At 43.8% G+C, this 12,447-nt stretch overlaps 1 protein-coding gene across 1 annotated transcript in view; it reads right to left on the bottom strand.

Annotated features, from left to right (window-relative positions):
• Nucleotides 1–12,447, bottom strand: part of LOC108287505 (serine/arginine-rich splicing factor SR45) — a 1,472,561-nt gene that overhangs the window by 730,350 nt on the left and 729,764 nt on the right. The window lies entirely within an intron of this gene.

Raw genomic sequence — 12,447 nt, 5'->3', positions numbered from 1 at the left:
CCAGACGTGGGTGGGTGGGGGTCCGTCACAAGCCCAGGAAGCCCCTCCCTCCCAGAGACCATGGCCAGCCTGAATGCAGGATAAAGCATTTCTCAAACTGAGATGTTCCACGAAAACTGAAGTATACACAAGGGAAGAGGTTCTCAACCTCAGTACCACTGACATCTGGATAGGGTCATTCTTGATGGCAGGTGCCTGTCCTGTACACGGTAGCATAGTGCACAGTGCTCCAGGCTCTACCCATTAGATGCTGATAGCACTCGCCACCCAGTGGTGACAAGCAAAGCTGTCTCCAGACACTTCCAAATGTCCCCTGGGAACATGGGTACTAGGGCTGGCAACAGAAATACAGTTGACCCACTTGAATTTGAGTTTCAGATAAAGAGCCAATAATTCTTAGTATCAGTATGCAGCAATCCCACTACCGGGTATCTAGAAGTCGTTATACAGAAAAGATTCTTGCATACCCATGTTTACAGCAGCACAGTTCAGAACTGCAAAAATGTGAAACCAACTTAAATGCCCATCAATCGACCAGTGGATGAAGAAACTGTGTTATGTATATAAGACGGAAGAAAATGTGCGTATATATTTTTTTGAGACAGAGTCTTGCTTTGTTGCCCAGGCTGGAGTACAGTGGCACCATCTCAGCTCCATGCAACCTCTGCCTCCAAGGTTCAAGCGATTCTCCTGCCTTCTCCTCTCAAGAAGCTGGGATTACAGGAGCACACCACCAAACCCAGCACATTTTTTTTTTATTTTTAGTAGAGATGAGGTTTCACCATGTTGGCCAGGCTGGTCTCGAACTCCAGAACTCAAGTGATCTGCCTGCCTCACCCTCACAAAGTGCTGAGATTACAGGCGTCAGTTATAACACCAGTAGATATATAATCTATTTTTTTAATAAAAAGTTCCAAATATCTTCCTCTACTCATTCAGACTCTGTAGGTTTCTGAGTCCCTCAGATCCCCACCTCTGATAGAGTTTGAAAACCTCCAATGTGGAGCTGCCAATGTGACAATTAACTCAAGGAAGGACTGTAAATGGGTGCTAAAAAGCACGGGTGAAAGACTGATAGGAAATGGGATCTTCACACCATCTCAACATCACTCCACAGCCAGGCTGGCTTCCTGGGTGTTCAGTCTATGCAATCACCCCAGGTGATCCTGACATAGCTGGTAGTTAGTCTACACCTTGAGAGACAGGGATAAAAGGTGAATTACACTTGGGGTGAGAGAAGTCCTGAGCTGAGCTCCCAGTGTTAATACCACTGTGCAACTTTGGGTAGGTCTCTTGGGCTCCCTGGTCTGGGTTGGATGTCCTCCTGCATAATCCCATCTCCCTGCTGCTCTCTCTCTCCCAGCACCTGGACTACTGCAGACTCACTATTCACCACACTGAGTTTCTCTTGAACTCAGGTGTCCTACTCTCCAGGGGGAAGAAAACGCATCTTACACCTGGCTTCCAACCCTGAGATGAGTATCCAGTAGGTGCTTAATAAATGTCTGATGGGCGGAGCACGATGGCTCATGCCTGTAATTTCAGCACTTTGGGAGGCTGAGGCGGGTGGATCACCTGAGGTCAGGGGTGGAGACCGGCCTGGCCAACATGGTGAAACCTTGTCTCTACTAAAAACACAAAAATTCCCAGGGCGTGGTGGCGGGTGCCTGTAATCTCCGCTATGCCAGGAACTGAGGCAAGAGAATCGCTTGAACCTGGGGGGTGGAGGTTGTGGTGAGCCAAGATCGTGCCACTGCACACTCCAGCCTGGGTGACAGAACGAGACTCTGCCTCAAAAAGTAAATAAATAGATAAATACATAAATGTTTTGCTGGACTAGGTAGAGACATAGGCATAAGATGAGCTTGGCCCAGTAAGTGCAAAATAATCACTGAACGGTTCCCACTCACTGGTTAAACTTCAGACAATTTGAGCATCAGAAAGAAAAAGAATAGCAAAGATTATAACACATTAAATATTTTAAGGAGGATCTATGAGCCTGTAGTGATACTCAAGAATGGGGAGTGGAGAGACAGAGCTCCTCTTTACGTAAGAACACCAGCTCATAAAAATAGAAAGAGTGATGGTAAGAGTCTGAAAACCTCCAACGTGCAACTGCCAATGTGAGAATTAACTCAAGTAAGGATCCTAAGTGGGCGCTAAAAACCGCGGGTGAAAGATTGATAGGAAATGGGATCTTCACACCATCTCAACATCACCCCACGGCCAGGCTGGCTTCCTGGGCGTTCAGTCTACACCATGGCACAGAAACCCAGGGCAGAAAAGCTGTATGCTCAGCTGAGGCTCTTGCTGTCTGCCTTCAAATTGCCAGTCAGTTTTTAACGAGAGGCCTCACACTTATTTTTCCCTGGGTTTTGCAAACGTCGAAGTCATTCTTACCAATTATAGGAGGAAATGTCCCTACAATGCAGATGCCTGGAGGATACGCCTTAAATAAGTGATTACAGCCATCACTTATGGATTAGAGGGACTAAATGTATCACTCGGTGCCCGCTGGTGTGATGTGCTGAGTGGCAGCCACAGCACCTACGCAACATTCTTGTCAAAACGTATCTACCTGAATTTCGCCTGGGGAGCCAATCAGAGAGACCCAGGTTAGGAGACGTTCGATGGCGGAGGCTCTGTGGCTTGAGCTCGTCTCTGAATCCCCTGCAGGGCTTGTTAAAATGGGTTTCTGGGCCCCACTTCCAGAGTTTCTAATTCAACAGGGCTGGGGTAAGGCCCAAGAATATTACCGGTGATTAACTAATAAGCTCCCAGTTGATGCTGCCGCTGCTGGTTGAGGGAACGTATTTTGAGAACTACTGTTCTACAAAACAAATGGCTTGATTCTTCAAAAATGTCCGTATTGTAAAAGACCAACAACAAAAGAGTGGGTGACTCATGCTGGAACCCAGAAGACTCAAGAGACACCACAACCAAATGCAATGTATTATCTCGAACTGAATCCTGCAATTAAAAAATAAAGACAGCTAGAAAGGACATTTCTGGGATTGTTGGGGGGGATTTGGACCTAGGCTGGCTAGCAGATTATATCCTTGTATCAGTGTTATGATACGCTGGTTATATGGGAGAAGGCCCTTTCTCTTAGGAGTTAGAGACTCAAGTAGTTAGGAAGGACATGTATTCATGCTGTCTGTAATTACCTTCAAAGAGGACAGCCTCCCAAAATTGTTTGTGTACATGACACACATAGACACTCAAACACATAGAAAGAGATTGAGACAGCAAGAGAGAAGATGTCAAACAGGTAAAATAATAAGAAATCACTGAAACACCTGTTGTGTGCAATGTACCTAGGTGTTGGGTAAATGAATAAAATGGCATTGCTCCTGCCCTTGTGATAGGACCTACTGGTGTGTATTAGTCTCCAAGGGATGCCGTAAGAAAGTAACACAATCTAAGCCGCTTAAAACAAGAGAAGATTATTCTTTCATCACTCTGGAGACTGGAAGTCTGAAATCAAGGCATTGGTAGAGTTGGTTCCATCCTAAGGCTTTGAGGGAATATGAAGCCTCTCTCCTGTTTTTTTTTGTTTGTTTGTTTGTTTGTTTTGCCACTGGTGGAAATCTGTGGCCTTCTCTGACTCTCAGCCGTGTCACTGAAAGTCAGGCCTCTGCCATCACACAGCCTTCTCTGTAGGTCTCCAAATTCCCCTCTTTTTTTAAGGATACCTGTCAATGCATTGGCCACTGCAACCCCTCAATCCATCATGACCTCATCTTAACGAATCATATCTTAAAAGGCCTTACTTCCAAATACGGTCACATTCTGAAGTTCCAGATAGACATGAATTCTGGGCAGATGCTGTTCAACCCAATCAATGCCTCTGCTGCTGGACCACAGCCACGGGGAAGAAGGTGGCCAGGAGCCATGGGCCATGAGTCTCCCACAAAAGCCTTGGTCCTCTTCTCTCCTTGAACTGAATTGCAAATCTGCAGCATCAAAGCCTTCCATAGAACTAACACCCACCAGCCAAGCATGGTCAGCTCAATTTATCACGTGAGATGTCTCTTTCCTCTCCTCTGTAGCAAACAGAGCTGCTATATATAGCATTAGAGAAAGAGGCACCCCTGCCCTGTTCCCACCACACTTCCTTTCTTGCAAACACAGCCTCACCATGCCCACCACCCTTGTGCACCTGCCTCTCCTGAGCAGCACTGGTTCCACTGAAGAGTTCCTGCCATGAAAATGTATGAACATATGTCCTCAGCATCATGGTCAAAAGGGAATTCAATCAGGAATCTGGTGGTGCATTTGCAAATTAAAATTCTGTACCATAATGAGCAGAGCCATTCAAACTAATAATTACATAAACTCCCGTTACGGGTGGCCCGGTAATTACAACAGGTACTTTTAGCAAATTTAAAAAGCAACTTGGGTTTTTATTCTCATCATAAAGAATGCCATGGGCTGCATCTTTGCACTGTCAGGCGGAGACACCCCCCTTAGGAATGTTCCTGGACAGAGTAAAAAGGGTACAGAGATCCCCAGCCCCACTCTCTCAAACGGGCAGATTTGTATTGAAGAAGGAAGATGATGAGGGATGCAATGAAAATATCTAAAATCGAAGGGTCCAGGCACAGTGGCTCATGCATGTCTCCCAGCACTTCGGGAGGCTGAGATGGGAGAACTGCTGGGGGCTAGGAGTTTGAGACCAGCCTGGGTGACATATGGAGACCCCTGTCTCTTAAAAAATTAAAAATTGGCTGAGGCAGGAACATGGCTTGAGCCCAAGAGTTTGAGGCTGTAGTGAGCCATGATCATACCACTACACTCCAGCCTGGGTGAGAACAAGACCCTGTCTGGAAACAAAACAAAAGAAAAATCTGTAATTGCAATGTAGAGGCACGCGCTTGTAAAAGGAGGTATCCACTCAATGGTGATCTGAGCTCAGCTTGGCCACCTCCTCTGAGCCTTCTGTGCTCTCCGGGCTTCGTAGCCTTTCTTCTGGTTTGTTTTAGAGACAGTGTCACTCTGTCAACCAGGCTGCAGAGCAGCGGCAGGATCACGGCTCACTGCAACCTCAGCCTCCTGGGTTCAAGTGACTTTCCTACCTCAGCCTCCCCAGTATCGGGGACTATACAGTATGCACAACCATGCTGGCTAATTTTATTTTTTTATTTTTTATACAACGGGGTCTCACTATATTGCTAGAGCTGGTCTCAAACCCCTGGCCTCAAGCAATCCTCCCACTTTGGCCTCCCTAAGTGCTCAGATTACAGGTGTGAGCCACTGGTCTGGCCTTTCTTCTAACAGAGAAAACTGTTTCTCTACTCAGGCAGCAAATGTGTTGCATTTTATTTCACACCAAGCAATGCTCCAATTCTCTGCCATCACCAAAGGGGTGTCCTACAGTTCAGTTCTGACACGATCCACCTGAAGTTAGAATCAGATCCCACAGGTTGTGGACTAAGCCCCACAAGGCTGGTCCCACTTCAGAGCAAGCCTGGACCTCCCTTCTGACCATCTGGTTATAAATCAGAGATTTTCGCAACCCCGTCCTGTGGCAATAGTTTCCTCGAATGGCTCACAGAACTCAGGAAATTATTTACTACTACTGGTGTATTGTAAAGGATATAACACAGGACCAGCCAGTTGGAAAAAATGCATAGGGTGAGATACAGGGAAAGGTGCAGAACTTCCATGCCCTCCTCAGGCACCCCACCATGAGGCACTCCCATTCCATGAGAGTAGAGATCTTGGCTGAGCTGTTCAAGGCTCTGTCCCAAGGTCCAGTAGCATATCTGGCACTTAGTTGGTGTTTGATAAACGTCCATGAGCAAATAAAAAGAAAAGGAATGGAGAAGTAAATTAATAAAGACACACTCACCATCCTTCATGTCTGAGCCTCAAATCATCCTATGAGGGAGGTCCTATGATTGTGTCCCTTTTACAGATGAGAAAACTGAGACTTAGAGACACTTAGAGACATGAAAGCATCTGATGCAACAGAGCCCGGCCCCACCTCAGCCTGTCTGTGCACTTTCCATTGCATCATGCCATGTTAGGACAGGAAGGTTTGCCCATTAACAAAATCTTTTTTAAAAAGAGAGAGGAGTAGCTGGTAAGTCAGCCCAATAACTAAAACCGAATCTCACCCTCACCTTACTGGCAAACAAAGCAGACTTCTTTTCTCTTTTTAAACCCAATGTGCATGCTGGTGTGGATGTCCCATTCCATGGTACTAGACTCAGAAACGCTTGAAGGGAGGATTGAAGCATCCCAATTGCTCTCTTGCCCACAGCACGAGTGGCTCAGCATCAGACACCCTGTGGGAGGGGCTTTGGAATACTGATGGATGGAGTAGACTTCTCACACAGTAGTAAGGAAGGATGCCCAGATGATATGAGCAGGATATGAATTCTAGAGCCTCACTGGGTAGCCATCTACCTCCAGCAAGACCTGGAAAAGTCGGGGGTGGTGATGGACAGCAGAGGTTTCCAGATTCTGAGGAAGGGCTGTTCCATGCGGAGGGGCAGGGGTACTAAAGCCAGTCACATCTGTGTGCCAACCTCGGCTCTGGCCCTGGCTCTGTGAACCTAGGAATTAGGATGTGTGTCTGGGTGTTGAGCCCAGAGACAGCTCCCCTCAGGGTAGGAGAATCTCTGATGAGGGAATAGAAACAAAGGCTTGAGAACAGTGTTCATTGCCCCCCATTCTGGGCTTGTGGTCAGGGTAGATCCCTTGCGGGGGGTGCTTGGCAGCCCACCTGGAGTAGTCAAGCACTCTCTCCAAATCGTGGAGGCTCAGTACCAGACAGGCACACCGCATACCCCAAGAATCAACAATGAAGATGGCAATCACAATGCAAAGGATCAGCTCCCATACTCATCTTAGTTTCCCGGGCCCTCTGCTTGAAAGGGTCTTTGCAAAAAGTATTTAACACAACAGTGAGAAAATTATGTCAGTGAAAGAGATCCGATCTAACCAACTCCACCTTGTCTTTAACCTCCAAATCACCCTTGGTTGTTCCTGGGTGTAGGCCAAGCTAACTTTGGAAGACATTTAGTTTATATTTTAAATCATAGGCTTTCCCAAAGCTAAACTGCCTTTGTAAAAGTAATAAAAGCCCACAGGTTTAGGATCATGAAACAGGCCTGAATCCTGCTAAGAGGTAGGCATAATTAAACGATAACTAGCCACTGTTCAGGAGATCACAAGATTGATAACTTCCCCAGTTTCAGCTGTAATAACATCACTATTGTAGAACCTAAGATTGGTCTACTAAGATATCTTTTCAGAGTTTTGCATTTCTGACAACCAAATGACTCCATTCAGACCCAGGACTGATGACTCAACTAGTCCTGTGGCCCACACCCAGAAGCAGACTCAGCGTATGAGGACCATTTTTCACATATTTATGACTACTTTCCCTAACCAATAAGCAGTACCAATTTCCTAGCCCCTTCCAGCCAATATTATTTTAATTATTTCAAAATTGTATTTTGAAAACCCTAGTCTCCAAACTTACAAACTTACTGCCTTGAGTAATAATAAAACTCCAGTCTCCCATTTAGCTGCCTCTATATGTATTAAACTTCTTTCTCTATTGCAATTCCCTTGTCTTGACAAATTGGCTGTATCTGGGCAGCAGGCAAGATGAACCCATTGAGTGGTTACAAGCTGGTCTAGGATAACTGAATAAACCAGTGGACTTGGGGAAGAAGCCTTACTAATGACTGATTTCTGTTATTCAACCACTCAGACTTCAGCATCATACATGATTAAGAAAAACACCACAACAATGGTAGTTCTTGTTCTCCAGCAGAGAGCAGAAAATTCATACCAGGTACATTTCCTTATTTTTCTGGAGCAGACTCAAGCCCAAAAAGGGAATGCACTGCCTTGTCTATACTAACACTGTCTCTCTTGTCTGATTTGCAAGGAGAAAGACACACTTGAGACCCACGGAGAACCTATGAGCTCCTGAGAAGGGGTTTTAGTCTTCCTAAACTTCAGTTTCAACCTCTCTCGGGAAACCAACAATTGGAACAATTTCTGCCTAGTACAATTAAAATGACTAAGTGGGATGTGCCAGTAGGTCTCCCATGTGGTCCAAGTATTTGGCACATTTTAATTGAGCACATATTATGTGCCAGGTATTTTACCAAAAATAATCATGTGCAAAGTATGCACAACTGCTGCTCTCATGGGACCTTCAGTAAATATTTGTTTATTTTCCAAGTCTCTTTGACTTTTCTTTTCCTTGAGAGAAGGTCTTGCTCTGTCGCCCAGGCTGGAGTACAGAGGAGCTGTCATAGCTCACAGCAACCACAATCTCCTGGGCTAAAGTGATGCTTTCACCTCAGCCCCTCAAGTACTTGGGACCATAGGCATGCTCTACCATGCCCAGCCAATTAAAAAAAAAGAAAAAATCTGTAAAGATAAGATCTCACTATATTGCCCAGGCCTTGGTCTTGAACTTCTGGCCTTAATCAATCCTCCCACCTCAGCATTCCAAAGCACTGGCATTACAAACATGAGCCACCATGCCTGCCCCTCCTTTACTTTTTTGAACCACATTATGGTACCGGCTTTTTCCACACCACCAAGCAAGTCTTATTTGAACACTTTTTGTTTATTTAAGCTATGAAGCTACTTTATTGAGGACAGCTGTACACCTGGCAATGTACTCCAGGCAAGGTACTCCAGGATGTGCACGCATCATCTCATTTAATTCTCACAACAAGACACCAGTAGATAAGTGTATTATTCCGTCTACTGTAAAGATGAGAAAATAGACTCAGAAGGCCATTTAATTAAGTGGCAGACCTGAGATTCAAATGCAGGCAGTCTGACTCCAAAATCAAGACCCCAGCTCCTTCCTACACACTGCCCTACAAGTGAATGCAAGGTTGGAGCCTCCGCCCACCCACCTGGATCCCAAGCGGAAATGCTCACAGCTCAGCTGCCAGCCCAAATCCCGTATGTGCCAGACTAGCCGGCTGTGGCCTCAGCAAAGAATTTATTTCTCCTCCCCTCCACTTGAATGATTTCATTTTCCCCTCTAATTCCTGGCCTAGAAACTGCTATGCTGAAATGCTGATTTACCACGGTTGCTCCCACTATGGGGCAGGCCCTTTAATTGCTTCCTGACGGAGTCTTTTGGTAGTGCTCTTCTGAGAGCTCTGATTGGAATTTTTAAAGAATTATAATTTCCCAAAGCAAGCTGTCATTAAAATTCCACAGACCTCCCTGTGAGCATCTTAATATCCCCATAGATCTGGGCTCAGACTGACATTTCCCCATGGTTTTCCAAGTGGGTGCCCTTGGAAGGGTCCCTCCACCTCTTGGTGCCTAGATTCCCTCTTGCCACCACACAGGGCTGATATGAAGATCAAATGAGAACGTGAACATGAGGGTTTTAGGGCATGCCCAGAAAACAAGCTGCTCAATGTTAAGCTAAATGAGGCCTTAGGGACCACCTAGTTCAAATACTGAATTTAACTTAGGTGGAAACTGCAACTCAAAAGTAGAAAGAGATTTGCCTAAGGTCACACAACTAGAGATGGTTTCTCAATGGTTACTCTAGTGTCTCCATCATTCCAATATTTCCTAAGCCTTCCTCCTTTTCCCCCATGGTCCCAGGGGACTACTATCAGTGTGGAATATGGGGTGAACCTGCAGGGCAGAAGATAGAAAAATGAAGAAATTTAAATTTATGTAGCCCTCACTGTGATTGTATAATCCTGTAAGGAGGATGGTATCTGCCCTATTTTATAAATAAGAAAGTGAAGCTCAGAGAGTGTAAATAACCTGACCATGGTCACACAGCTAGTAGGCTCTAGAGTCAAGATTCTACCCCAGGTCTGCCTGACTGTGAAGCTTACTCATTTTTCTGCCCAAAACACTGCCAACCTGCAACTGTGCCTCAATAGACCTGGGATCCCAATGTTCATATGCTCAGATTATGGCTGTGGCTCTATGAAGAAGTCTCCTTAAACATTTCAATTCTCTGTGTGAGGCTCTATCAGCTGGTGTGGTGATTTTAAAATACATCCACAGATTCGGCGACACTCCTTTTTTTCAAAAATGGAGTCACCACCTCCCTCGAGCCTAGGCTGGACTTTAGTGACTCTCTAACAAATAGAATATGGAAGAAATGACAGTGGATGACCTCCATAATTGAGTCATAAAAGGCACCATGGTTCCTTCTTTACCTCTCTCTTGGATCCATGGCTCTGAAGGGTGGCCAGCAGCCATGTCATGAGGATGCTCAAGTAGTCCTGTGGAAGGTCCACCATGACAAGAAACAGGACTTTTGCCAACAGCCATGTGTGAGAGTCATCTTATGAGTAGCTCTTCCAGTTCCAGTCAAGTCATCAGATGACTGAAACCTCATGAGAGACCCTGAAGCAGAACCACCTCACTAAACAGCTCCCAAATTCCTGAATCTCAGAAACTATGATATAATCACTATCTGTTGTATTAATCTCAGTTTGTGGTGATTTATTACACAATTGCATATACTAATATGATTAACTTTTTAATATAATAACCATCCCAAAATTTAGTGGCTTAAAATAATAACCATTTATTTTGCTTATGATACTAATGAATCAACAACTTGGGCTAGGCTCAGCTGAGCGGTTCATCTGTTTTTAGCTGGGCTTCCTCCTGCTTTGTGGTGAGCTGCAGGTAACCAAGATGACTGTTTATGGAGGTTGTCTGGGTGTCACCTGGAGCAATGAGAAAGAAGCAACCAGGTTGTTCCTCAGGGTCCAAATGACAAAGAAAAAATAACCTCGGGCTTAAAATTGCGCAGTTATATCTGTTGCATCCTATTAGCCAAAGGAAGTTATAAGGTCAGTCAAAATTCTAGGATGTGGAAAGCAGACGGCACTCCTTTGTGGGATAGGGAGTAGAGTTTCACTGGTGATAGGAAGAAAGGTAAGGAGAATCAGGGATATTTTGCAACTTACCACAAAGACTGAGGTATTTTAGATATGGTACCTATGCAACATGATGATCACCATCATCAGCAGCAGCCTAATAATTTTAATATTCTAAGTTGCTAAGCTAGGCAGCTTGAGAACATGGACTGGAATAGGCCAAAGTTGAAATTCCATCTGCACAGATCAGTAAGACCCTGTGAGACACTCTGGAGGACAGTAAGAGTAAGAGTAACTTCAGACAGTAAGAGTCAGTGAGACACTTTGGAGGAGAATTGGCTTTAGATTACTAACTGTCCCACTACTCAGGTTATGGGACAGTGACTAGTTTCATTTGTCTCCAGATAGCTGGCTATAAACCTGGAAGCTATGTACTTCCCAGGAAGACATCAAGATAGGTAGAATCTTCCAGAAGGAATATTCTGCTTCCAGGTTTTCTGGGTAAAGTACAGAAGCAAAGAAAAGCAAAAGAGAAAAAAAAACATTGAAAAGAATATAGAGGTGTTTTAGTTTTTGGCCTGAATGTTAGCTCAAAATAAATACTCATGTGAAATTATCTTGATTGATTAAAAACAGATACCCAAAATTTGACTGTGATTCAAATTAATAGCTATTCCAACTAATAACCAAAATAACTTTATGGATATTATTTCTGTTATGATATATATTTAACAACAATAAGAATTGAGTCAACTGAAAATCACATTTTGCAATATATATGTAAGTATGTATATATGTATATACAACCATATATATTTATGTATACTATAAATATATATTTATATAATTTATATAGGTATACATTTTATATAGAGATTAAATACATATATATTTGTATTTTTACATATTTATAGTTATATGGAAATATGTAACTATATATAACTATACTACTTACACATAAATATGTAACTATGTAAAGCTATATATTTAAAGTTCTATATGTAGCCACATATAAAACAATGTATTAGAGCTATATATAAATATGCAACTGTGTATCATATACTTATATAGAAATATGTAACTATATGGGGCTTTTCCTTAACTCTTCCAAACAGAAATAAATGTGTGCCCCTGGAAGAGAACATTTGATTCACGCCTCTACACTAGAATGTAATATAATGGCATTTGCTTAATGACAGGTAGAGTTCCTCAGTTCTCTGGGGGCAGGGACACTGTCTTCTTACTTCTGTCATTCCACTGTTTGCCATGTTTGTTCACAAAGTGATGTCTTCACTCCTGTAAATCCATATACTATAGGAAAAGCTGCACGATCTCTCATGTCCCTTCCATAAAGAGATAGTTCAACAGAGTCCGGAGAACACAATTCCAAGACATCACAAAAGGCAGGACTAGAACATTTCTGGGCAATATTTTGGTCTTATTTATAAATTATCCAGACAAGACTTTAGTCCTTACAATAGGTCTATTATGATGACAAACCAGATTTTATCCCCATTTGACAGAGGGGAAAACTGAGGCTCAGAGATACTGAGTAAAAGGCACACTGACACCAATTAAATAGGACCAGAAA

This window comes from Cebus imitator, unplaced genomic scaffold (assembly GCF_001604975.1).
Source record: "Cebus imitator isolate Cc_AM_T3 unplaced genomic scaffold, Cebus_imitator-1.0 Scaffold346, whole genome shotgun sequence".
NCBI classification, from domain to species: Eukaryota; Metazoa; Chordata; class Mammalia; order Primates; family Cebidae; genus Cebus; species Cebus imitator.
Note: the sequence above shows the minus strand (reverse complement) of the source record. Positions and strands in the feature narration are given on the sequence as shown.